Raw genomic sequence first — 26650 nt, 5'->3', positions numbered from 1 at the left:
CAGTCCTCTTGTACTAAAGTCGGCATTGTGCCTATTGTATTAAATTCGGATGCAATATGTGTGTTTCATCGTCAATAAGAGGGTGCAAGGTATACAGTAAACCTGAAGTGAAGCATCGGAATCTAAAACTGGACTCACTGGAGAGGTTCAAATCATAGAAACTGAGAGTGTCAGTCCTCTTGTACTAAAGTCGGCATTGTGATTTTTGTATTATATTCGGAATAAATTTCTGTGATTCATCGTCAACAAGAAGGTGCAAGGTATACAGTTAACCTGAAGTGAAGCATCGGAATCTACAACTGGACTCACAGGAGAGGTTCAAATCATAGAAAGTGAGAGTGTCAGTCCTCTTGTACTTGAGTCGGCATTGTGCCCTTTGTATTAAATTCAGATGCAATTTCTGTGTTTCATCGTCAATAAGAAGGTCCAAGGGATACAGTTAACCTGAAGTGAAGCATCGGAATCTAAAACTGAACTCACAGGAGAGGTTCAAATCATAGAAAATGAGAGTGTCAGTCCTCCTGTACTTAAGTCGTCTTTGTGCCATTTGTATTAAATTCGAATACAATTTCTGTGTTTCATCGTCAATAAGAAGGTCCAAGGGATACTGTAAACCTGATGTGAAGCATCGGAAACTAAAACTAGACTCACAGGAGAGGTTCAAATCATAGAAAGTTAGAGTGTCAGTCCTCTTGTACTTAAGTCGGCATTGTGACTTTTGTATTAAATTCGGATGCAAACTCTGCGTTTCGTCGTCAATAAGAAGGTCTAAGGGATACAGTATACCTGAAGTGAAGCATCAGAATTTAAAACTGGACTCACAGGAGAGTTTCAAATCAAAGAAAGTGAGAGTGACAGTCCTCTTGTACTTAAGTCGGCATTGTGCCTTTTGTATTAAATTCGGATGCAATTTCTGTGTTTCATCGTCAATAAGAAGGTACAAGGTATACAGTAATTCTGAAATGAAGCATCGGAAACTAAAACTGGACTCACAGGAGAGGTTCAAATCATAGAAAGTTAGAGTGTCAGTCCTCTAGTACTTAAGTCGGCATTGTACCTTTTGTTCCAAATTCGGATGCAATTTCTGTATTTCATCGTCAATAATAAGGTCCAAGGGATACAGTAAACCTGAAGTGAAGCATCGGAATATGAAACTGGACTCACAGGAGAGGTTCAATTAATACAAAGTTGGAGTGTCAGTCCTCTTGTACTTAAGTCGATATTGTGTCTTTTATATATAATTTTCGGATGCAAACTCTGTGTTTCATCGTCAATAAGAACTTCCAAGGGATACAGTAAACCTGAAGAGAAGCACAGGATTCTAAAACTGGACTCACAGGATAGGTTCATATCATAGAAAGAGAGGGTGTCACTCCTCTTGTACGTAAGTCGGCATTGTGCCTGTTGTATTAAATTCGGATGCAATTTCTGTGTTTCATCGTCAATAAGAAGGAGCAAGGTATACAGTAATCTTGAAGTGAAGCATCGGAATCTAATACTGGACTCACAGGAGAGGTTCAAATCATAGAAAGTTAGAGTGACAGTCCTCTTGTACTTCAGTCGGCATTGTGCCTTGTGAATTTAATTCCGATGCAATTTCTGTATTTCATCGTCAATAAGAAGATCCAAGAGATACAGTAAATCTGAAGTGAAGCATCGGGATCTAAAACTGGACTCACAGGAGAGGTTCAAATCATAGAAAGTCAGAGTGTCAGTCCTCTTTTACTTAGGTCGGCAGTGTGGCTTTGGAATTTAATTCCGGAGCAATTTCTGTGTTTCAACGACAGTCAGAAGGTCCAAGGGATACAGTAAATCTGAAGTGAAGCATCGGAATCTAAAACTGGACTCACAGGAGAGGTTCAAATCATAGAAAGTGAGAGTGTCAGTCCTCTTGTACTAAAGTCGGCATTGTGCCTATTGTATTAAATTCGGATGCAATATGTGTGTTTCATCGTCAATAAGAGGGTGCAAGGTATACAGTAAATCTGAAGTGAAGCATCGGAATCTTAAACTGGACTCACTGGAGAGGTTCAAATCATAGAAACTGAGAGTGTCAGTCCTCTTGTACTAAAGTCGGCATTGTGATTTTTGTATTATATTCGGAATAAATTTCTGTGATTCATCGTCAACAAGAAGGTGCAAGGTATACAGTTAACCTGAAGTGAAGCATCGGAATCTACAACTGGACTCACAGGAGAGGTTCAAATCATAGGAAGTTAGAGTGTCAGTCCTCTTGTACTTGAGTCGGCATTGTGCCCTTCAGATGCAATTTCTGTGTTTCATCGTCAATAAGAAGGTCCAAGGGATACAGTAAACCTGAAGTGAAGCATCGGAATCTAAAACTGAACTCACAGGAGAGGTTCAAATCATAGAAAATGAGAGTGTCAGTCCTCCTGTACTTAAGTCGTCTTTGTGCCATTTGTATTGAATTCGAATACAATTTCTGTGTTTCATCGTCAATAAGAAGGTCCAAGGGATACTGTAAACCTGATGTGAAGCATCGGAAACTAAAACTAGACTCACAGGAGAGGTTCAAATCATAGAAAGTTAGAGTGTCACTCCTCTTGTACTTAAGTCGGCATTGTGACTTTTGTATTAAATTCGGATGCAAACTCTGCGTTTCGTCGTCAATAAGAAGGTCTAAGGGATACAGTATACCTGAAGTGAAGCATCAGAATCTAAAACTGGACTCACAGGAGAGTTTCAAATCATAGAAAGTGAGAGTGACAGTCCTCTTGTACTTAAGTCGTCATTGTGCCATTTGTATTAAATTCGAATACAATTTCTGTGTTTCATCGTCAATAAGAAGGTCCAAGGGATACTGTAAACCTGATGTGAAGCATCGGAAACTAAAACTAGACTCACAGGAGAGGTTCAAATCATAGAAAGTTAGAGTGTCAGTCCTCTTGTACTTAAGTCGGCATTGTGACTTTTGTATTAAATTCGGATGCAAACTCTGCGTTTCGTCGTCAATAAGAAGGTCTAAGGGATACAGTATACCTGAAGTGAAGCATCAGAATCTATAACTGGACTCACAGGAGAGTTTCAAATCATACAAAGTGAGAGTGACAGTCCTCTTGTACTTAAGTCGGCATTGTGCCTTTTGTATTAAATTCGGATGCAATTTCTGTGTTTCATCGTCAATAAGAAGGTACAAGGTATACAGTAAATCTGAAATGAAGCATGGGAATCTAAAACTGGACTCACAGGAGAGGTTCAAATCATAGAAAGTTAGAGTGTCAGTCCTCTAGTACTTAAGTCGGCATTGTGCCTTTTGTTCCATATTCGGATGCAATTTCTGTATTTCATCGTCAATAATAAGGTCCAAGGGATACAGTAAACCTGAAGTGAAGCATCGGAATATAAAACTGGACTCCCAGGAGAGGTTCAATTCATACAAAGTTGGAGTGTCAGTCCTCTTGTACTTAAGTCGATATTGTCTTTTATATATAATTTTCGGATGCAAACTCTGTGTTTCATCGTCAATAAGAACTTCCAAGGGATACAGTAAACATGAAGAGAAGCACAGGATTCTAAAACTGGACTCACAGGATAGGTTCATATCATAGAAAGAGAGGGTGTTAATCCTCTTGTACGTAAGTCGGCATTGTGCCTGTTGTATTAAATTCGGATGCAATTTCTGTGTTACATCGTCAATAAGAAGGAGCAAGGTATACAGTAATCTTGAAGTGAAGCATCGAAATCTAAAACTGGACTCACAGGAGAGGTTCAAATCATAGAAAGTTAGAGTGACAGTCCTCTTGTACTTCAGTCGGCATTGTGCCTTTTGAATTTAATTCCGATGCAATTTCTGTATTTCATCGTCAATAAGAAGATCCAAGATATACAGTAAATCTGAAGTGAAGCGTCGGGATCTAAAACTGGACTCACAGGAGAGGTTCAAATCATAGAAAGTCAGAGTGTCAGTCCTCTTTTACTTAGGTCGGCAGTGTGCCTTTGGAATTTAATTCCGATGCAATTTCTGTGTTTCAACGTCAGTCAGAAGGTCCAAGGGATACAGTAAATCTGAAGTGAAGCATCGGAATCTAAAACTGGACTCACAGGAGAGGTTCAAATCATAGAAAGTTAGAGTGTCAGTCCTTTGCACTAAAGTCGGCATTGTGCCTTTTGTATTAAGTTCGGATGCAATTTCTGTATTTCATCGTCAATAAGGAGGTGCAAGAGATACAGTAAACCTGAAGTGAAGCATCGGAATCTAAAACTGGACTCACAAGAGAGGTTCAAGTCATAGAAAGTGAGAGTGTCAGTCCTCTTGTACTTAAGTCGGCATTGTGCCTGTTGTATTAAATTCGGATGCAATTTCTGTGTTTCATCGTCATTAAGAAGGTGCAAGGTATAGAGTAATCTTGAAGTAAAGCATCGGAATCTAAAACTGGACTCACAGGAGAGGTTCAAATCGTACAAAGTGAGAGTGTCAGTCCTCTTGCACTTAAGTCGGCATTGGGCCTTTTGTATTAAATTCGGATGCAATTTCTGTGTTTCATCCTCAATAAGAAGGTGCAAGGTATACAGTAAACCTGAAGTGAAGCATCGGAATCTAAAACTGGACTCACAGGAGAGGTACAAATCATAGAAATAGAGAGTGTCAATCCTCTTGTACTTAAGTCGGCATTGTGCTTTTGGTATTAAATTCGGATGCGATTTCTGTGTTTCATCGTCAATTAGAAGGCCCAAGGGATACAGTAAACCTGAAGTGAAGCATGAGAACTAAAAACTGGACTCACAGGAGAGGTTCAATTAATAGAAAGTGATAGTGTCAGTCCTCTTGTACTTAAATCGGCATTGTGCCTTTTGTATTAAATTTGGATGCAATTTCTGTGTTTCATCGTCAATAAGAAGGTGCAAGGTATACAGTAAACCTGAAGTGAAGCATCGGAATCTAAAACTGGACACACTGGAGAGGTTCAAATCATAGAAAGTGAGAGTGTCAGTCCCCTTGTACTAAAGTCGTCATTGTGCCTGTTGTATTAAATTCGGATGCAATATGTGTGTTTCATCGTCAATAAGAAGGTGCAAGGTATACTGTAAACCTGAAGTGAAGCATCGGAATCTAAAACTGGACTCACTGGAGAGGTTCAAATCATAGAAAGTGAGAGTGTCAGTCCTCTTGTACTAAAGTCGGCATTGTGATTTTTGTATTATATTCGGAATGAATTTCTGTGATTCATCGTCAACAAGAAGGTGCAAGGTATACAGTTAACCTGAAGTGAAGCATCGGAATCTACAACTGGACTCACAGGAGAGGTTCAAATCATAGAAAGTGAGAGTGTCAGTCCTCTTGTACTTGAGTCGGCATTGTGCATTTTGTATTAAATTCAGATGCAATTTCTGTGTTTCATCGTCAATAAGAAGGTCCAAGGGATACAGTAAACCTGAAGTGAAGCATCGGAATCTAAAACTGAACTCACAGGAGAGGTTCAAATCATAGAAAATGAGAGTGTCAGTCCTCCTGTACTTAAGTCGTCTTTGTGCCATTTGTATTAAATTCGAATACAATTTCTGTGTTTCATCGTCAATAAGAAGGTCCAAGGGATACTGTAAACCTGATGTGAAGCATCGGAAACTAAAACTAGACTCACAGGAGAGGTTCAAATCATAGAAAGTTAGAGTGTCAGGCCTCTTGTACTTAAGTCGGCATTGTGACTTTTGTATTAAATTCGGATGCAAACTCTGCGTTTCGTCGTCAATAAGAAGGTCTAAGGGATACAGTATACCTGAAGTGAAGCATCAGAATCTAAAACTGGACTCACAGGAGAGTTTCAAATCATACAAAGTGAGAGTGACAGTCCTCTTGTACTTAAGTCGGCATTGTGCCTTTTGTATTAAATTCGGATGCAATTTCTGTGTTTCATCGTCAATAAGAAGGTACAAGGTATACAGTAAATCTGAAATGAAGCATCGGAATCTAAAACTGGACTCACAGGAGAGGTTCAAATCATAGAAAGTTAGAGTGTCAGTCCTCTAGTACTTAAGTCGGCATTGTGCTTTTTGTTCCAAATTCGGATGCAATTTCTGTATTTCATCGTCAATAATAAGGTCCAAGGGATACAGTAAACCTGAAGTGAAGCATCGGAATATAAAACTGGACTCACAGGAGAGGTTCAATTCATACAAAGTTGGAGTGTCAGTCCTCTTGTACTTAAGTCGATATTGTGTCTTTTATATATAATTTTCGGATGCAAACTCTGTGTTTCATCGTCAATAAGAACTTCCAAGGGATACAGTAAACCTGAAGGGAAGCACAGGATTCTAAAACTGGACTCACAGGATAGGTTCATATCATAGAAAGAGAGGGTGTTACTCCTCTTGTACGTAAGTCGGCATTGTGCCTGTTGTATTAAATTCGGATGCAATTTCTGTGTTTCATCGTCAATAAGAAGGAGCAAGGTATACAGTAATCTTGAAGTGAAGCATTGGAATCTAAAACTGGACTCACAGGAGAGGTTCAAATCATAGAAAGTTAGAGTGACAGTCCTCTTGTACTTCAGTCGGCATTGTGCCTTTTGAATTTAATTCCGATGCAATTTCTGTATTTCATCGTCAATAAGAAGATCCAAGAGATACAGTAAATCTGAAGTGAAGCATCGGGATCTAAAACTGGACTCACAGGAAAGGTTCAAATCATAGAAAGTCAGAGTGTCAGTCCTCTTTTACTTAGGTCGGCAGTGTGCCTTTGGAATTTAATTCCGATGCAATTTCTGTGTTTCAACGTCAGTCAGAAGGTCCAAGGGATACAGTAAATCTGAAGTGAAGCATCGGAATCTAAAACTGGACTCACAGGAGAGGTTCAAATCATAGAAAGTTAGAGTGTCAGTCCTTTGAACTAAAGTCGGCATTGTGCCTTTTGTATTAAGTTCGGATGCAATTTCTGTATTTCATCGTCAATAAGGAGGTGCAAGGGATACAGTAAACCTGAAGTGAAGCATCGGAATCTAAAACTGGACTCACAAGAGAGGTTCAAGTCATAGAAAGTGAGAGTGTCAGTCCTCTTGTACTTAAGTCGGCATTGTGCCTGTTGTATTAAATTCGGATGCAATTTCTGTGTTTCATCGTCAATAAGAAGGTGCAAGGTATAGAGTAATCTTGAAGTAAAGCATCGGAATCTAAAACTGGACTCACTGAAGAGGTTCAAATCGTACAAAGTGAGAGTGTCAGTCCTCTTGCACTTAAGTCGGCATTGGGCCTTTTGTATTAAATTCGGATGCAATTTCTGTGTTTCATCCTCAATAAGAAGGTGCAAGGTATACAGTAAACCTGAAGTGAAGCATCGGAATCTAAAACTGGACTCACAGGAGAGGTACAAATCATAGAAATAGAGAGTGTCAATCCTCTTGTACTTAAGTCGGCATTGTGCTTTTGGTATTAAATTCGGATGCGATTCCTGTGTTTCATCGTCAATTAGAAGGCCCAAGGGATACAGTAAACCTGAAGTGAAGCATGAGAACTAAAAACTGGACTCACAGGAGAGGTTCAAATAATAGAAAGTGATAGTGTCAGTCCGCTTGTACTTAAATCGGCATTGTGCCTTTTGTATTAAATTTGGATGCAATTTCTGTGTTTCATCGTCAATAAGATGGAGCAAGGTATACAGTAATCTTGAAGTGAAGCATCGGAATCTAAAACTGGACTCACAGGAGAGGTTCAAATCATAGAAAGTTAGAGTGACAGTCCTCTTGTACTTCAGTCGGCATTGTGCCTTGTGAATTTAATTCCGATGCAATTTCTGTATTTCATCGTCAATAAGAAGATCCAAGAGATACAGTAAATCTGAAGTGAAGCATCGGGATCTAAAACTGGACTCACAGGAGAGGTTCAAATCATAGAAAGTCAGAGTGTCAGTCCTCTTTTACTTAGGTCGGCAGTGTGCCTTTGGAATTTAATTCCGGAGCAATTTCTGTGTTTCAACGTCAGTCAGAAGGTCCAAGGGATACAGTAAATCTGAAGTGAAGCATCGGAATCTAAAACTGGACTCACAGGACAGGTTCAAATCATAGAAAGTGAGAGTGTCAGTCCTCTTGTACTAAAGTCTGCATTGTGCCTATTGTATTAAATTCGGATGCAATATGTGTGTTTCATCGTCAATAAGAGGGTGCAAGGTATACAGTAAACCTGAAGTGAAGCATCGGAATCGAAAACTGGACTCACTGGAGAGGTTCAAATCATAGAAACTGAGAGTGTCAGTCCTCTTGTACTAAAGTCGGCATTGTGATTTTTGTATTATATTCGGAATAAATTTCTGTGATTCATCGTCAACAAGAAGGTGCAAGGTATACAGTTAACCTGAAGTGAAGCATCGGAATATACAACTGGACTCACAGGAGAGGTTCAAATCATAGGAAGTTAGATTGTCACTCCTCTTGTACTTAAGTCGGCATTGTGACTTTTGTATTAAATTCGGATGCAAACTCTGCGTTTCGTCGTCAATAAGAAGGTCTAAGGGATACAGTATACCTGAAGTGAAGCATCAGAATCTAAAACTGGACTCACAGGAGAGTTTCAAATCATACAAGGTGAGAGTGACAGTCCTCTTGTACTTAAGTCGGCATTGTGCCTTTTGTATTAAATTCGGATGCAATTTCTGTGTTTCATCGTCAATAAGAAGGTACAAGGTATACAGTAAATCTGAAATGAAGCATCGGAATCTAAAACTGGACTCACAGGAGAGGTTCAAATCATAGAAAGTTAGAGTGTCAGTCCTCTAGTACTTAAGTCGGCATTGTGCCTTTTGTTCCATATTCGGATGCAATTTCTGTATTTCATCGTCAATAATAAGGTCCAAGGGATACAGTAAACCTGAAGTGAAGCATCGGAATATAAAACTGGACTCACAGGAGAGGTTCAATTCATACAAAGTTGGAGTGTCAGTCCTCTTGTACTTAAGTCGATATTGTGTCTTTTATATATAATTTTCGGATGCAAACTCTGTGTTTCATCGTCAATAAGAACTTCCAAGGGATACAGTAAACCTGAAGAGAAGCACAGGATTCTAAAACTGGACTCACAGGATAGGTTCATATCATAGAAAGAGAGGGTGTTACTCCTCTTGTACGTAAGTCGGCATTGTGCCTGTTGTATTAAATTCGGATGCAATTTCTGTGTTTCATCGTCAATAAGAAGGAGCAAGGTATACAGTAATCTTGAAGTGAAGCATCGGAATCTAAAACTGGACTCACAGGAGAGGTTCAAATCATAGAAAGTTAGAGTGACAGTCCTCTTGTACTTCAGTCGGCATTGTGCCTTTTGAATTTAATTCCGATGCAATTTCTGTATTTCATCGTCAATAAGAATATCCAAGATATACAGTAAATCTGAAGTGAAGCATCGGGATCTAAAACTGGACTCACAGGAGAGGTTCAAATCATAGAAAGTCAGAGTGTCAGTCCTCTTTTACTTAGGTCGGCAGTGTGCCTTTGGAATTTAATTCCGATGCAATTTCTGTGTTTCAACGTCAGTCAGAAGGTCCAAGGAATACAGTAAATCTGAAGTGAAGCATCGGAATCTAAAACTGGACTCACAGGAGAGGTTCAAATCATAGAAAGTTAGAGTGTCAGTCCTTTGCACTAAAGTCGGCATTGTGCCTTTTGTATTAAGTTCGGATGCAATTTCTGTATTTCATCGTCAATAAGGAGGTGCAAGAGATACAGTAAACCTGAAGTGAAGCATCGGAATCTAAAACTGGACTCACAAGAGAGGTTCAAGTCATAGAAAGTGAGAGTGTCAGTCCTCTTGTACTTAAGTCGGCACTGTGCCTGTTGTATTAAATTCGGATGCAATTTCTGTGTTTCATCGTCAATAAGAAGGTGCAAGGTATAGAGTAATCTTGAAGTAAAGCATCGGAATCTAAAACTGGACTCACAGGAGATGTTCAAATCGTACAAAGTGAGAGTGTCAGTCCTCTTGCACTTAAGTCGGCATTGGGCCTTTTGTATTAAATTCGGATGCAATTTCTGTGTTTCATCCTCAATAAGAAGGTGCAAGGTATACAGTAAACCTGAAGTGAAGCATCGGAATCTAAAACTGGACTCACAGGAGAGGTTCAAATCGTACAAAGTGAGAGTGTCAATCCTCTTGTACTTAAGTCGGCATTGTGCTTTTGGTATTAAATTCGGATGCGATTTCTGTGTTTCATCGTCAATTAGAAGGCCCAAGGGATACAGTAAACCTGAAGTGAAGCATGAGAACTAAAAACTGGACTCACAGGAGAGGTTCAATTAATAGAAAGTGATAGTGTCAGTCCTCTTGTACTTAAATCGGCATTGTGCCTTTTGTATTAAATTTGGATGCAATTTCTGTGTTTCATCGTCAATAAGAAGGTGCAAGGTATACAGTAAACCTGAAGTGAAGCATCGGAATCTAAAACTGGACACACTGGAGAGGTTCAAATCATAGAAAGTGAGAGTGTCAGTCCCCTTGTACTAAAGTCGGCATTGTGCCTGTTGTATTAAATTCGGATGCAATATGTGTGTTTCATCGTCAATAAGAAGGTGCAAGGTATACTGTAAACCTGAAGTGAAGCATCGGAATCTAAAACTGGACTCACTGGAGAGGTTCAAATCATAGAAAGTGAGAGTGTCAGTCCTCTTGTACTAAAGTCGGCATTGTGATTTTTGTATTATATTCGGAATAAATTTCTGTGATTCATCGTCAACAAGAAGGTGCAAGGTATACAGTTAACCTGAAGTGAAGCATCGGAATCTACAACTGGACTCACAGGAGAGGTTCAAATCATAGAAAGTGAGAGTGTCAGTCCTCTTGTACTGGAGTCGGCATTGTGCATTTTGTATTAAATTCAGATGCAATTTCTGTGTTTCATCGTCAATAAGAAGGTCCAAGGGATACAGTAAACCTGAAGTGAAGCATCGGAATCTAAAACTGGACACACTGGAGAGGTTCAAATCATAGAAAGTGAGAGTGTCAGTCCCCTTGTACTAAAGTCGGCATTGTGCCTGTTGTATTAAATTCGGATGCAATATGTGTGTTTCATCGTCAATAAGAAGGTCGAAGGGATACTGTAAACCTGATGTGAAGCATCGGAAACTAAAACTAGACTCACAGGAGAGGTTCAAATCATAGAAAGTTAGTGTCAGTCCTCTTGTACTTAAGTCGGCATTGTGCCTTTTGTATTAAATTCGGATGCAATTTCTGTGTTTCATCGTCAATAAGAAGGTGCAAGGTATACAGTAAATCTGAAATGGAGCATCGGAATCTAAAACTGGACTCACAGGAGAGGTTCAAATCATAGGAAGTTAGAGTGTCAGTACTCTAGTACTTAAGTCGGCATTGTGCCTTTTGTTCCAAATTCGGATGCAATTTCTGTATTTCATCGTCAATAATAAGGTCCAAGAGATACAGTAAACCTGAAGTGAACCATCGGAATATAAAACTGGACTCACAGGAGAGGTTCAATTCATACAAAGTTGGAGTGTCAGTCCTCTTGTACTTAAGCCGATATTGTGTCTTTTATATATAATTTTCGGATGCAAACTCTGTGTTTCATCGTCAATAAGAAGGTCCAAGGGATACAGTAAACCTGAAGAGAAGCACCGGATTCTAAAACTGGACTCACAGGATAGGTTCATATCATAGAAAGAGAGGGTGTCAGTCCTCTTGTACGTAAGTCGGCATTGTGCCTGTTGTATTAAATTCGGATGCAATTTCTGTGTTTCATCGTCAATAAGAAGGAGCAAGGTATACAGTAATCTTGAAGTGAAGCATCGGAATCTAAAACTGGACACACAGGAGAGGTTCAAATCGTTGATAGTGAGAGTGTCAGTCCTCTTGTACTTATGTCGGCATTGTGCCTTTTGTTTTAAATTCGGATGCAATTTCTGTGTTTCACCGTCAATAAGAAGGTCCAAGGTATACAGTAAACCTGAAGTGAAGCATCGGAACTAAAAACTGGACTCACAGGGGAGGTTCAAATAATAATAAGTGAGAGTGTCAGTCCTCTTGTACTTAAGTCGGCATTGTGCTTTTTGTATTAAATTCGGATGCAATTTCTGTGTTTCATCGTCAAGAAGAATGTCCAAGGGGTACAGTAAACCTGAAGTGAAGCATCAGAATCTAAAACTGGACTCACAGGAGAGGTTCAAATCATAGAAAGTTAGAGTGACAGTCCGCTTGTACTTCAGTCGGCATTGTGCCTTTTGAATTTAATTCCGATGCAATTTCTGTATTTCATCGTCAATAAGAAGATCCAAGGGATACAGTAAATCTGAAGTGAAGCATCGGGATCTAAAACTGGACTCACAGGAGAGGTTCAAATCATAGAAAATCAGAGTGTCAGTCCTCTTTTACTTAGGTCGGCAGTGTGCCTTTGGAATTTAATTCCGATGCAATTTCTGTGTTTCAAAGTCAGTCAGAAGGTCCAAGGGATACAGTAAATCTGAAGTGAAGCATCGGAATCTAAAACTGGACTCACAGGAGAGGTTCAAACCATAGAAAGTTAGAGTGTCAGTCATTTGCACTAAAATCGGCATTGTGCCTTTTGTATTAAGTTCGGATGCAATTTCTGTATTTCATCGTCAATAAGGAGGTGCAAGGGATACAGTAAACCTGAAGTGAAGCATCGGAATCTAAAACTGGACTCACAAGATAGGTTCAAGTCATAGAAAGTGAGAGTGTCAGTCCCCTTGTACTTAAGTCGGCACTGTGCCTGTTGTATTAAATTCGGATGCAATTTCTGTGTTTCATCGTCAATAAGAAGGTGCAAGGTATAGAGTAATCTTGAAGTAAAGAATCGGAATCTAAAACTGGACTCACAGGAGAGGTTCAAATCGTACAAAGTGAGAGTGTCAGTCCTCTTGCACTTAAGTCGGCATTGGGCCTTTTGTATTAAATTCGGATGCAATTTCTGTGTTTCATCCTCAATAAGAAGGTGCAAGGTATACAGTAAACCTGAAGTGAAGCATCGGAATCTAAAACTGGACTCACAGGAGAGGTACAAATCATAGAAATAGAGAGTGTCAATCCTCTTGTACTTAAGTCGGCATTGTGCTTTTGGTATTAAATTCGGATGCGATTTCTGTGTTTCATCGTCAATTAGAAGGCCCAAGGGATACAGTAAACCTGAAGTGAAGCATGAGAACTAAAAACTGGACTCACAGGAGAGGTTCAATTAATAGAAAGTGATAGTGTCAGTCCTCTTGTACTTAAATAGGCATTGTGCCTTTTGTATTAAATTTGGATGCAATTTCTGTGTTTCATCGTCAATAAGAAGGTGCAAGGTATACAGTAAACCTGAAGTGAAGCATCGGAATCTAAAACTGGACACACTGGAGAGGTTCAAATCATAGAAAGTGAGAGTGTCAGTCCCCTTGTACTAAAGTCGGCATTGTGCCTGTTGTATTAAATTCGGATGCAATATGTGTGTTTCATCGTCAATAAGAAGGTGCAAGGTATACTGTAAACCTGAAGTGAAGCATCGGAATCTAAAACTGGACTCACTAGAGAGGTTCAAATCATAGAAAGTGAGAGTGTCAGTCCTCTTGTACTAAAGTCGGCATTGTGATTTTTGTATTATATTCGGAATAAATTTCTGTGATTCATCGTCAACAAGAAGGTGCAAGGTATACAGTTAACCTGAAGTGAAGCATCGGAATCTACAACTGGACTCACAGGAGAGGTTCAAATCATAGAAAGTGAGAGTGTCAGTCCTCTTGTACTGGAGTCGGCATTGTGCATTTTGTATTAAATTCAGATGCAATTTCTGTGTTTCATCGTCAATAAGAAGGTCCAAGGGATACAGTAAACCTGAAGTGAAGCATCGGAATCTAAAACTGAACTCACAGGAGAGGTTCAAATCATAGAAAATGAGAGTGTCAGTCCTCCTGTACTTAAGTCGTCATTGTGCCATTTGTATTAAATTCGAATACAATTTCTGTGTTTCATCGTCAATAAGAAGGTCCAAGGGATACTGTAAACCTGATGTGAAGCATCGGAAACTAAAACTAGACTCACAGGAGAGGTTCAAATCATAGATAGTTAGTGTCAGTCCTCTTGTACTTAAGTCGGCATTGTGCCTTTTGTATTAAATTCGGATGCAATTTCTGTGTTTCATCGTCAATAAGAAGGTGCAAGGTATACAGTAAATCAGAAATGGAGCATCGGAATCTAAAACTGGACTCACAGGAGAGGTTCAAATCATAGGAAGTTAGAGTGTCAGTACTCTAGTACTTAAGTCGGCATTGTGCCTTTTGTTCCAAATTCGGATGCAATTTCTGTATTTCATCGTCAATAATAAGGTCCAAGAGATACAGTAAACCTGAAGTGAACCATCGGAATATAAAACTGGACTCACAGGAGAGGTTCAATTCATACAAAGTTGGAGTGTCAGTCCTCTTGTACTTAAGCCGATATTGTGTCTTTTATATATAATTTTCGGATGCAAACTCTGTGTTTCATCGTCAATAAGAAGGTCCAAGGGATACAGTAAACCTGAAGAGAAGCACCGGATTCTAAAACTGGACTCACAGGATAGGTTCATATCATAGAAAGAGAGGGTGTCAGTCCTCTTGTACGTAAGTCGGCATTGTGCCTGTTGTATTAAATTCGGATGCAATTTCTGTGTTTCATCGTCAATAAGAAGGAGCAAGGTATACAGTAATCTTGAAGTGAAGCATCGGAATCTAAAACTGGACACACAGGAGAGGTTCAAATCGTTGATAGTGAGAGTGTCAGTCCTCTTGTACTTATGTCGGCATTGTGCCTTTTGTTTTAAATTCGGATGCAATTTCTGTGTTTCACCGTCAATAAGAAGGTCCAAGGTATACAGTAAACCTGAAGTGAAGCATCGGAACTAAAAACTGGACTCACAGGGGAGGTTCAAATAATAATAAGTGAGAGTGTCAGTCCTCTTGTACTTAAGTCGGCATTGTGCTTTTTGTATTAAATTCGGATGCAATTTCTGTGTTTCATCGTCAACAAGAATGTCCAAGGGGTACAGTAAACCTGAAGTGAAGCATCAGAATCTAAAACTGGACTCACAGGAGAGGTTCAAATCATAGAAAGTTAGAGTGACAGTCCTCTTGTACTTCAGTCGGCATTGTGCCTTTTGAATTTAATTCCGATGCAATTTCTGTATTTCATCGTCAATAAGAAGATCCAAGGGATACAGTAAATCTGAAGTGAAGCATCGGGATCTAAAACTGGACTCACAAGATAGGTTCAAGTCATAGAAAGTGAGAGTGTCAGTCCCCTTGTACTTAAGTCGGCATTGTGCCTGTTGTATTAAATTCAGATGCAATTTCTGTGTTTCATCGTCAATAAGAAGGTGCAAGGTATAGCGTAATCTTGAAGTAAAGCATCGGAATCTAAAACTGGACTCACAGGAGAGGTTCAAATCGTACAAAGTGAGAGTGTCAGTCCTCTTGTACTTAAGTCGGCATTGGGCCTTTTGTATTAAATTCGATTGCAATTTCTGTGTTTCATCCTCAATAATTAGGTGCAAGGTATACAGTAAACCTGAAGTGAAGCATCGGAATCTAAAACTGGACTAACAGGAGAGGTACAAATCATAGAAATAGAGAGTGTCAATCCTCTTGTACTTATGTCGGCATTGTGCTTTTTGTATTAAATTCGGATGCAATTTCTGTGTTTCATCGTCAATTAGAAGGCCCAAGGGATACAGTAAAACTGAAGTGAAGAATGAGAACTAAAAACTGGACTCACAGGAGAGGTTCAAATAATAGAAAGTGATAGTGTCAGTCCTCTTCTACTTAAATCGGCATTGTGCCTTTTGTATTAAATTTGGATGCAATTTCTGTGTTTCATCGTCAATACGAAGATCCAAGGGATATAGTAAACCTGAAGTGAAGCATCGGGATCTAAAACTGGACACACTGGAGAGGTTCAAATCATAGAAAGTGAGAGTGTCAGTCCTCTTGTACTAAAGTCGGCATTGTGCCTTTTGTATTAAATTCGGATGCAATATGTGTGTTTCATCGTCAATAAGAAGGTGCAAGATATACAGTAAACCTGAAGTGAAGCATCGGAATCTAAAACTGGACTCACTGGAGAGGTTCGAATCATAGAATGTGAGAGTGTCAGTCCTCTTGTACTAAAGTCGGCATTGTGATTTTTGTATTATATTCGGAATTAATTTCTGTGATTCATCGTCAACAAGAAGGTGCAAGGTATACAGTTAACCTGAAGTGAAGCATCGGAATCTACAACTGGACTCACAGGAGAGGTTCAAATCATAGAAAGTGAGAGTGTCAGTCCTCTTGTACTTGAGTCGGCATTGTGCCTTTTGTATTATATTCAGATGCAATTTCTGTGTTTCATCGTCAATAAGAAGGTCCAAGGGATACAGTAAACCTGATGTGAAGCATCGGAAACTAAAACTAGACTCACAGGAGAGGTTCAAATCATAGAAATTTAGAGTGTCAGTCCTCTTGTACTTAAGTCGGCATTGCGAATTTTGTATTAAATTCGGATGCAAACTCTTCGATTCGTCGTCAATAAGAAGGTCTAATGGATACAGTATACCTGAAGTGAAGCATCAGAATCTAAAACTGGACACACAGGAGAGTTTCAAATCATAGAAAGTGAGAGTGACAGTCCTCTTGTACTTCAGTCGGCATTGTGCCTTTTGTATTAAATTCGGATGCAATTTCTGTGTTTCATCGTCAATAAGAAGGTGCAAGGTATACAGTAAATCTGAAATGGAGCATCGGAATCTAAAGCTGGACTCACAGGAGAGGTTCAAATCATAGAAAGTTAGAGTGTCAGTACTCTAGTACTTAAGTCGGCATTGCGCCTTTTGTTCCAAATTCGGATGCAATTTCTGTATTTCATCGTCAATAATAAGGTCCAAGGGATACAGTAAACCTGAAGTGAAGCATCGGAATATAAAACTGGACTCACAGGAGAGGTTCAATTCATACAAAGTTGGAATGTCAGTCCTCTTGTACTTAAGTCGATATTGTGTCTTTTATATATAATTTTCGGATGCAAACTCTGTGTTTCATCGTCAATAAGAAGGTCCAAGGGATACAGTAAAACTGATGAGAAGCACCGGATTCTAAAACTGGACTCACAGGATAGGTTCATATCATAGAGAGAGAGGGTGTCAGTCCTCTTGTACGTAAGTCGGCATTGTGCCTGTTGTATTAAATTCGGATGCAATTTCTGTGTTTCATCGTCAATAAGAAGGAGCAAGGTATACAGCAATCTTGAAGTGAAGCATCGGAATCTAAAACTGGACTCACAGGAGAGGTTCAAATCGTTGATAGTGAGAGTGTCAGTCCTCTTGTACTTATGTCGGCATTGTGCCTTTGGTTTTAAATTCGGATGCAATTTCTGTGTTTCATCGTCAATAAGAAGGTCCAAGGTATACAGTAAACCTGAAGTGAAGCATCGGACCTAAAAACTGGACTCACAGGGGACGTTCAAATAATAATAAGTGAGAGTGTCAGTCCTCTTGTACTTAAGTCGGCATTGTGCTTTTTGTATTAAATTCGGATGCAATTTCTGTGTTTCATCGTCAATAAGAATGTCCAAGGGGTACAGTAAACCTGAAGTGAAGCATCGGAATCTAAAACTGGACTCACAGGAGAGGTTCAAATCATAGAAAGTCAAAGTGTCAGTCCTCTTTTACTTAGGTCGGCAGTGTGCCTTTGGAATTTAATTCCGATGCAATTTCTGTGTTTCAACGTCAATCAGAAGGACCAAGGGATACAATAAATCTGAAGTGAAGCATCGGAATCTAAAACTGGACTCACAGAAGAGGTTCAAATCATAGAAAGTTAGAGTGTCAGTCCGTTGTACTAAAGTCGGCATTGTGCCTTTTGTATTAAGTTCGGATGCAATTTCTGTATTTCATTGTCAATAAGAAGGTGCAAGGTATACAGTAAACCTGAAGTGAAGCATCGGAATCTAAAACTGGACTCACAGGAGAGGTACAAATCATAGAAATAGAGAGTGTCAATCCTCTTGTACTTAAGTCGGCATTGTGCTTTTTGTATTAAATTCGGATGCAATTTCTGTGTTTCGTCGTCAATTAGAAGGCCCAAGGGATACTGTAAACCTGAAGTGAAGCATGAGAACTATAAACTGGACTCACAGGAGAGGTTCAAATAATAGAAAGTGATAGTGTCAGTCCTCTTGTACTTAAGTCGGCATTGTGCATTTTGTATTAAATTTGGATGCAATTTCTGTGTTTCATCGTCAATAACAAGGTGCAAGGTATACAGTAAACCTGGAATGAAGCATCGGAATCTAAAACTGGAATCACAGTAGAGGTTCAAATCATAGAAAGTGAGAGTGTCTGTCCACTTGTACTTAAGTTGGCATTGTGCCTTTTGTATTAAATTCGGAAGCAATTTTTGTGTTTCATCGTCAATAAGAAGGTGCAAGGTATACAGTAAACCTCAAGTGAAGAATCGGAATCTAAAACTGGACTCACAGGAGAGGTTCAAATCATAGAAAGTTAGAGTGTCAGTCCTCTTGTACTTAAGTCGGCATTGTGCCTTTTGAATTTAATTACTATGCAATTTCTGTGTTTCATCGTCAATAAGAAGATCCAGGGGATACAGTAAATCTGAAGTGAAGCATCGGAATCTAAAACTGGACTCACAGGAGGGTTCATATCATAGAAAGTGTGAGTGTCAGTCCTCTTTTAGTTTAGTCGGCATTGTTTCTTTTGGAATTTAATTCCGATGCAATTTCTGTGTTTCATCGTCAATAAGAAGGTCCAAGGGATACAGTAAATCTGAAGTGAAGCATCGGAATCTAAAACTGGACTCACAGGAGAGGTTCAAATCATAGAAAGTTAGAGTGTCAATCCTTTGTACTAAGGTCGGCATTGTGCCTTTTGTATTAAATTCGGATGCAATTTCTGTATTTCATCGTCATCAAGGAGGTGCAAGGGATACAGTAAACCTGAAGTGAAGCATCGGAATCTAAAACTGGACTCACAGGAGAGGTTCAATTCATAGAAAGTGAGAGTGTCAGTCCTCTTGTACTTAAGTCGGCATTGTGCCTGTTGTATTAAATTCGGATGCAATTTCTGTGTTTCATCGTCAATAAGAAGGTGCAAGGTATACAGTAATCTTGAAGTAAAGCATCGGAATCTAAAACTGGATTCACAGGAAAGGTTCAAATCGTACAAAGTGAGAGTGTCAGTCTTCTGGTACTTAAGTCGGCATTGGGCCTTTTGTATTAAATTCGGATGCAATTTCTGTGTTTCATCCTTATTAAGAAGGTGCAAGGTATACAGTAAACCTGAAGTGAAGCATCGGAATCTAAAACTGGACTCACAGGAGAGGTACAAATCATAGAAATAGAGAGTGTCAATCCTCTTGTACTTATGTCGGCATTGTGCTTTTTGTATTAAATTCGGATGCAATTTCTGTCTTTCATCGTCAATTAGAAGGCCCAAGGGATACAGTAAACCTGAAGTGAAGCATGAGAACTAAAAACTGGACTCACAGGAGAGGTTCAAATAATTGAAACTGAGAGTGTCAGTCCTCTTGTACTAAAGTCGGGATTGTGATTTTTGTATTATATTCGGAATAAATTTCAGTGATTCTTCGTCAACAAGAAGGTGCAAGGTATACAGTTAACCTGATGTGAAGCATCGGAATCTACAACTGGACTCACAGGAGAGGTTCAAATCATAGAAAGTGAGAGTGTCAGTCCTCTTGTACTTATGTCGGCATTGTGCCATTTGTATTAAATTCGGATGCAATTTCTGTGTTTCATCGTCAATAAGAAGCTCCAAGGGATACAGTAAACCTGAAGTGAAGCATCGGAATCTAAAACTGGACTCACAGTAGAGTATCAAATCATAGAAAGTGAAAGTGTCAGCCCTCTTGTACTTAAGTCGGCATTGTGCCTTTTGTATTAAATTCGGTTTGCCAATTCTGTGTTCCATCGTCAATAAGAAGGTCCAAGGGATACAGTAAACCTGAAGTGAAGCATCGGAATCTAAAACTGGACTCACAGGATAGCTTCATATCATAGAAAGTGAGAGTGTCAGTCCTCTAGTACTTAAGTCGGCATTGTGCCTGTTGTATTAAATTCGGATGCAATTTCTGTGTTTCATCGTCAATAAGAAGGTGCAAGGTATACAGTAATCTTGAAGTGAAGCATCGGAATCTACAACTGGACTCACAGGAGAGGTTCAAATCATAGAAAGTGAGAGTGTCAGTCCTCATGTACTTGAGTCGGCATTGTGCCTTTTGTATTAAATTCAGATGCAATTTCTGTGTTTCATCGTCAATAAGAAGGTGCAAGGTATACAGTAATCTTGAAGTGAAGCATCGGAATCTACAACTGGACTCACAGGAGAGGTTCAAATCATAGAAAGTTAGAGTGTCAGTCCTCTTGTACTTAAGTCGGCATTGTGACTTTTTTATTGAATTCGGACGCAAACTCTACGTTTCGTCGTCAATAAGAAGGTCTAAGGGATACAGTATACCTGAAGTGAAGCATCAGAATCTAAAACTGGACTCACAGGAGAGTTTCAAATCAAAGAAAGTGAGAGTGACAGTCCTCTTGTAATTAAGTCGGCATTGTGCCTTTTGTATTAAATTCGGATGCAATTTCTGTGTTTCATCGTCAATAAGAAGGTGCAAGGTATACTGTAAATCTGAAATGAAGCATCGGAATCTAAAACTGGACTCACAGGAGAGGTTCCAATCATAGATAGTTAGAGTGTCAGTACTCTAGTACTTAAGTCGGCATTGTGCCTTTTGTTCCAAATTCGAATGCAATTTCTGTATTTCATCGTCAATAATAAGGTCCAAGGGATACAGTAAACCTGAAGTGAAGCATCGGAATATAAAACTGGACTCACAGGAGAGGTTCAATTCATACAAAGTTGGAGTGGCAGTCCTCTTGTATTTAAGTCGATATTGAGTCTTTTATATATAATTTTCGGATGCAAACTCTGTTTTTCATCGTCAATAAGGAGGTCCAAGGGATACAGTAAACCTGAAGAGAAGCACCGGATTCTAAAACTGGACTCACAGGATAGGTTCATATCATAGAAAGAGAGGGTGTCAGTCCTCTTGTACGTAAGTCGGCATTGTGCCTGTTGTATTAAATTCGGATGCAATTTCTGTGTTTCATCGTCAATAAGAAGGAGCAAGGTATACTCTAATCTTGAAGTGAAGCATCGTAATCTAAAACTGGACTCACAGGAGGGGTTCAAATCGTTGATAGTGAGAGTGTCAGTCCTCTTGTACTTATGTCGGCATTGTGCCTTTTGTTTTAAATCGGATGCAATTTCTGTGTTTCATCGTCATTAAGAAGGTCCAAGGTATACAGTAAACCTGAAGTGAAGCATCGGAACTAAAAACTGGACTCACAGGGGAGGTTCAAATAAAAATAAGTGAGAGTGTCAGTCCTCTTGTACTTAAGTCGGCATTGTGCTTTTTGTATTAAATTCGGATGCAATTTCTGTGTTTCATCGTCAATAAGAATGTCCAAGGGGTACAGTAAACCTGAAGTGAAGCATCGGAATCTAAAACTGGACTCACAGGAGAGGTTCAAATCATAGAAAGTTAGAGTGACAGTCCTCTTGTACTTCAGTCGGCATTGTGCCTTTTGAATTTAATTCCGATGCAATTTCTGTATTTCATCGTCAATAAGAAGATCCAAGGGATACAGTAAATCTGAAGTGAAGCATCGGGATCTAAAACTGGACTCACTGGAGAAATTCAAATCATAGAAAGTCAGAGTGTCAGTGCTCTTTTACTTAGGTCGGCAGTGTGCCTTTGGAATTTAATTACGATGAAATTCCTGTGTTTCAACGTCAGTCAGAAGGTCCAAGGGATACAGTAAATCTGAAGTGAAGCATCGGAATCTAAAACTGGACTCACAGGAGAGGTTCAAATCATAGAAAGTTAGAGTGTCAGTACTTTGTACTAAAGTCGGCGTTGTGCCTTTTGTATTAAGTTCGGATGCAATTCCTGTATTACATCGTCAATAAGGAGGTGCAAGGGATACAGTATACCTGAAGTGAAGCATCGGAATCTAAAACTGGACTCACAAGAGAGGTTCAAGTCATAGAAAGTGAGAGTGTCAGTCCTCTTGTACTTAAGTCGGCATTGTGCCTGTTGTATTAAATTCGGATGCAATTTCTGTGTTTCATCGTCAATAAGAAGGTGCAAGGTATACAGTAATCTTGAAGTAAAGCATCGGAATCTATAACTGGATTCACAGGAAAGGTTCAAATCGTACAAAGTGAGAGTGTCAGTCTTCTTGTACATAAGTCGGCATTGGGCCTTTTGTATTAAATTCGGATGCAATTTCTGTGTTTCATCCTTATTAAGAAGGTGCAAGGTATACAGTAAACCTGAAGTGAAGCATCGGAATCTAAAACTGGACTCACAGGAGAGGTACAAATCATAGAAATAGAGAGCGTCAATCCTCTTGTACTTATGTCGGCATTGTGCTTTTTGTATTAAATTCGGATGAAATTTCTGTGTTTCGTCGTCAATTTGAAGGCCCAAGGGATACAGTAAACCTGAAGTGAAGCATGAGAACTAAAAACTGGACTCACAGGAGAGGTTCAAATAATAGAAAGGGATAGTGTCAGTCCTCTTGTACTTAAGTCGGCATTGTGCCTTTTGTATCAAATTTGGATGCAATTTCTGTGTTTCATCGTCAATACGAAGATCCAAGGGATATAGTTAACCTGAAGTGAAGCATCGGTATCTAAAACTTGACACACTGGACAGGTTCAAATCATAGAAAGTGAGAGTGTCAGTCCTCTTGTACTAAAGTCGGCATTGTGCCTTTTGTATTAAATTCGGATGCAATATGTGTGTTTCATCGTCAATAAGAAGGTGCAAGGTATACAGTAAACCTGAAGTGAAGCATCGGAATCTAAAACTGGACTCACTGGAGAGGTTCAAATCATAGAAACTGAGAGTGTCAGTCCTCTTGTACTAAAGTCGGCATTGTGATTTTTGTATTATATTCGGAATAAATTTCAGTGATTCTTCGTCAACAAGAAGGTGCAAGGTATACAGTTAACCTGATGTGAAGCATCGGAATCTACAACTGGACTCACAGGAGAGGTTCAAATCATAGAAAGTGAGAGTGTCAGTCCTCTTGTACTTGAGTCGGCATTGTGCCTTTTGTATTAAATTCAGATGCAATTTCTGTGTTTCATCGTCAATAAGAAGGTCCAAGGGATACAGTAAACCTGAAGTGACGCATCGGAATCTAAAACTGAACTCACAGGAGAGGTTCAAATCATAGAAAATAAGAGTGTCAGTCCTCCTGTACTTAAGTCGTCTTTGTGCCATTTGTATTAAATTCGAATACAATTTCTGTGTTTCATCGTCAATAAGAAGGTCCAAGGGATACTGTAAACCTGATGTGAAGGATCGGAAACTAAAACTAGACTCACAGGAGAGGTTCAAATCATAGAAAATTAGATTGTCACTCCTCTTGTACTTAAGTCGGCATTGTGACTTTTGTATTAAATTCGGATGCAAACTCTGCGTTTCGTCGTCAATAAGAAGGTCTAAGGGATACAGTATACCTGAAGTGAAGCATCAGAATCTAAAACTGGACTCACAGGAGAGTTTCAAATCATAGAAAGTGAGAGTGACAGTCCTCTTGTACTTAAGTCGTCATTGTGCCATTTGTATTAAATTCGAATACAATTTCTGTGTTTCATCGTCAATAAGAAGGTCCAAGGGATACTGTAAACCAGATGTAAAGCATCGGAAACTAAAACTAGACTCACAGGAGAGGTTCAAATCATAGAAAGTTAGAGTGTCAGTCCTCTTGTACTTAAGTCGGCATTGTGACTTTTGTATTAAATTCGGATGCAAACTCTGCGTTTCGTCGTCAATAAGAAGGTCTAAGGGATACAGTATACGTGAAGTGAAGCATCAGAATCTAAAACTGGACTCACAGGAGAGTTTCAAATCATACAAAGTGAGAGTGACAGTCCTCTTGTACTTAAGTCGGCATTGTGCCTTTTGTATTAAATTCGGATGCAATTTCTGTGTTTCATCGCCAATAAGAAGGTGCAAGGTATACAGTAAATCTGAAATGAAGCATCGGAATCTAAAACTGGACTCACAGGGGAGGTTCAAATCATAGAAAGTTAGAGTGTCAGTCCTCTAGTACTTAAGTCGGCATTGTGCCTTTTGTTCCAAATTCGGATGCAATTTCTGTATTTCATCGTCAATAATAAGGTCCAAGGGATACAGTAAACCTGAAGTGAAGCATCGGAATAAAAAACTGGACTCACAGGAGAGGTTCAATTCATACAAAGTTGGAGTGTCAGTCCTCTTGTAGTTAAGTCGATATTGTGTCTTTTATATATAATTTTCGGATGCAAACTCTGTGTTTCATCGTCATTAAGAAGGTCCAAGGATTACAGTAAACCTGAAGAGAAGCACCGGATTCTAAAACTGGACTCACAGGATAGGTTCATATCATAGAAAGAGAGGGTGTCAGTCCTCTTGTACGTAAGTCGGCATTGTGCCTGTTGTATTAAATTCGGATGCAATTTCTGTGTTTCATCGTCAATAAGAAACAGCAAGGGATACAGAAATCTTGAAGTGAAGCATCGGAATCTAAAACTGGACTCACAGGAGAGATTCAAATCGTTGATAGTGAGAGTGTCAGTCCTCTTGTACTTATGTCGGCATTGTGCCTTTAGTTTTAAATTCAGATGCAATTTCTGTGTTTCATCCTCAATAAGAAGGTCCAAGGTATACAGTAAACCTGAAGTGAAGCATCGGAACTAAAAACTGGACTCACAGGGGAGGTTCAAATAATAATAATTGAGAGTGTCAGTCCTCTTGTACTTAAGTCGGCATTGTGCTTTTTGTATTAAATTCGGATGCAATTTCTGTGTTTCATCGTCAATAAGAATGTCCAAGGGGTACAGTAAACCTGAAGTGAAGCATCAGAATCTAAAACTGGACTCACAGGAGAGGTTCAAATCAGAGAAAGTGAGAGTGTCAGTCCTCTTGTACTAAAGTCGGCATTGTGCCTATTGTATTAAATTCGGATGCAATATGTGTGTTTCATCGTCAATAAGAGGGTGCAAGGTATACAGTAAACCTGAAGTGAAGCATCGGAATCTAAAACTGAACTCACTGGAGAGGTTCAAATCATAGAAACTGAGAGTGTCAGTCCTCTTGTACTAAAGTCGGCATTGTGATTTTTGTATTATATTCGGAATAAATTTCTGTGATTCATCGTCAACAAGAAGGTGCAAGGTATACAGTTAACCTGAAGTGAAGCATCGGAATCTACAACTGGACTCACAGGAGAGGTTCAAATCATAGAAAGTGAGAGTGTCAGTCCTCTTGTACATGAGTCGGCATTGTGCCCTTTGTATTAAATTCAGATGCAATTTCTGTGTTTCATCGTCAATAAGAAGGTCCAAGGGATACAGTAAACCTGAAGTGAAGCATCGGAATCTAAAACTGAACTCACAGGAGAGGTTCAAATCATAGAAAATGAGAGTGTCAGTCCTCCTGTACTTAAGTCGTCTTTGTGCCATTTGTATTAAATTCGAATACAATTTCTGTGTTTCATCGTCAATAAGAAGGTCCAAGGGATACTGTAAACCTGATGTGAAGCATCGGAAACTAAAACTAGACTCACAGGAGAGGTTCAAATCATAGAAAGTTAGAGTGTCAGTCCTCTTGTACTTAAGTCGGCATTGTGACTTTTGTATTAAATTCGGATGCAAACTCTGCGTTTCGTCGTCAATAAGAAGGTCTAATGGATACAGTATACCTGAAGTGAAGCATCAGAAACTAAAACTGGACTCACAGGAGAGTTTCAAATCATACAAAGTGAGAGTGACAGTCCTCTTGTACTTAAGTCGGCATTGTGCCTTTTGTATTAAATTCGGATGCAATTTCTGTGTTTCATCGTCAATAAGATGGTACAAGGTATACAGTAAATCTGAAATGAAGCATCGGAATCTAAAACTGGACTCACAGGAGAGGTTCAAATCATAGAAAGTTAGAGTGTCAGTCCTCTAGTACTTAAGTCGGCATTGTGCCTTTTGTTCCAAATTCGGATGCAATTTCTGTATTTCATCGTCAATAATAAAGTCCAAGGGATACAGTAAACCTGAAGTGAAGCATCGGAATATAAAACTGGACTCACAGGAGAGGTTCAAATCATAGAAAGTTAGAGTGACAGTCCTCTTGTACTTCAGTCGGCATTGTGCCTTGTGAATTTAATTCCGATGCAATTTCTGTATTTCATCGTCAATAAGATGATCCAAGAGATACAGTAAATCTGAAGTGAAGCATCGGGATCTAAAACTGGACTCACAGGAGAGGTTCAAATCATAGAAAGTCAGAGTGTCAGTCCTCTTTTACTTAGGTCGGCAGTGTGCCTTTGGAATTTAATTCCGGTGCAATTTCTGTGTTTCAAAGTCAGTCAGAAGGTCCAAGGGATACAGTAAATCTGAAGTGAAGCATCGGAATCTAAAACTGGACTCACAGGAGAGGTTCAAATCATAGAAAGTGAGAGTGTCAGTCCGCTTGTACTAAAGTCGGCATTGTGCCTATTGTATTAAATTCGGATGCAATATGTGTGTTTCATCGTCAATAAGAGGGTGCAAGGTATACAGTAAACCTGAAGTGAAGCATCGGAATCTAAAACTGGACTCACTGGAGAGGTTCAA

The sequence above is a fragment of the Schistocerca serialis genome, chromosome 1 (assembly GCF_023864345.2).
Source record: "Schistocerca serialis cubense isolate TAMUIC-IGC-003099 chromosome 1, iqSchSeri2.2, whole genome shotgun sequence".
Classification (NCBI taxonomy): domain Eukaryota; kingdom Metazoa; phylum Arthropoda; class Insecta; order Orthoptera; family Acrididae; genus Schistocerca; species Schistocerca serialis.
Note: the sequence above shows the minus strand (reverse complement) of the source record.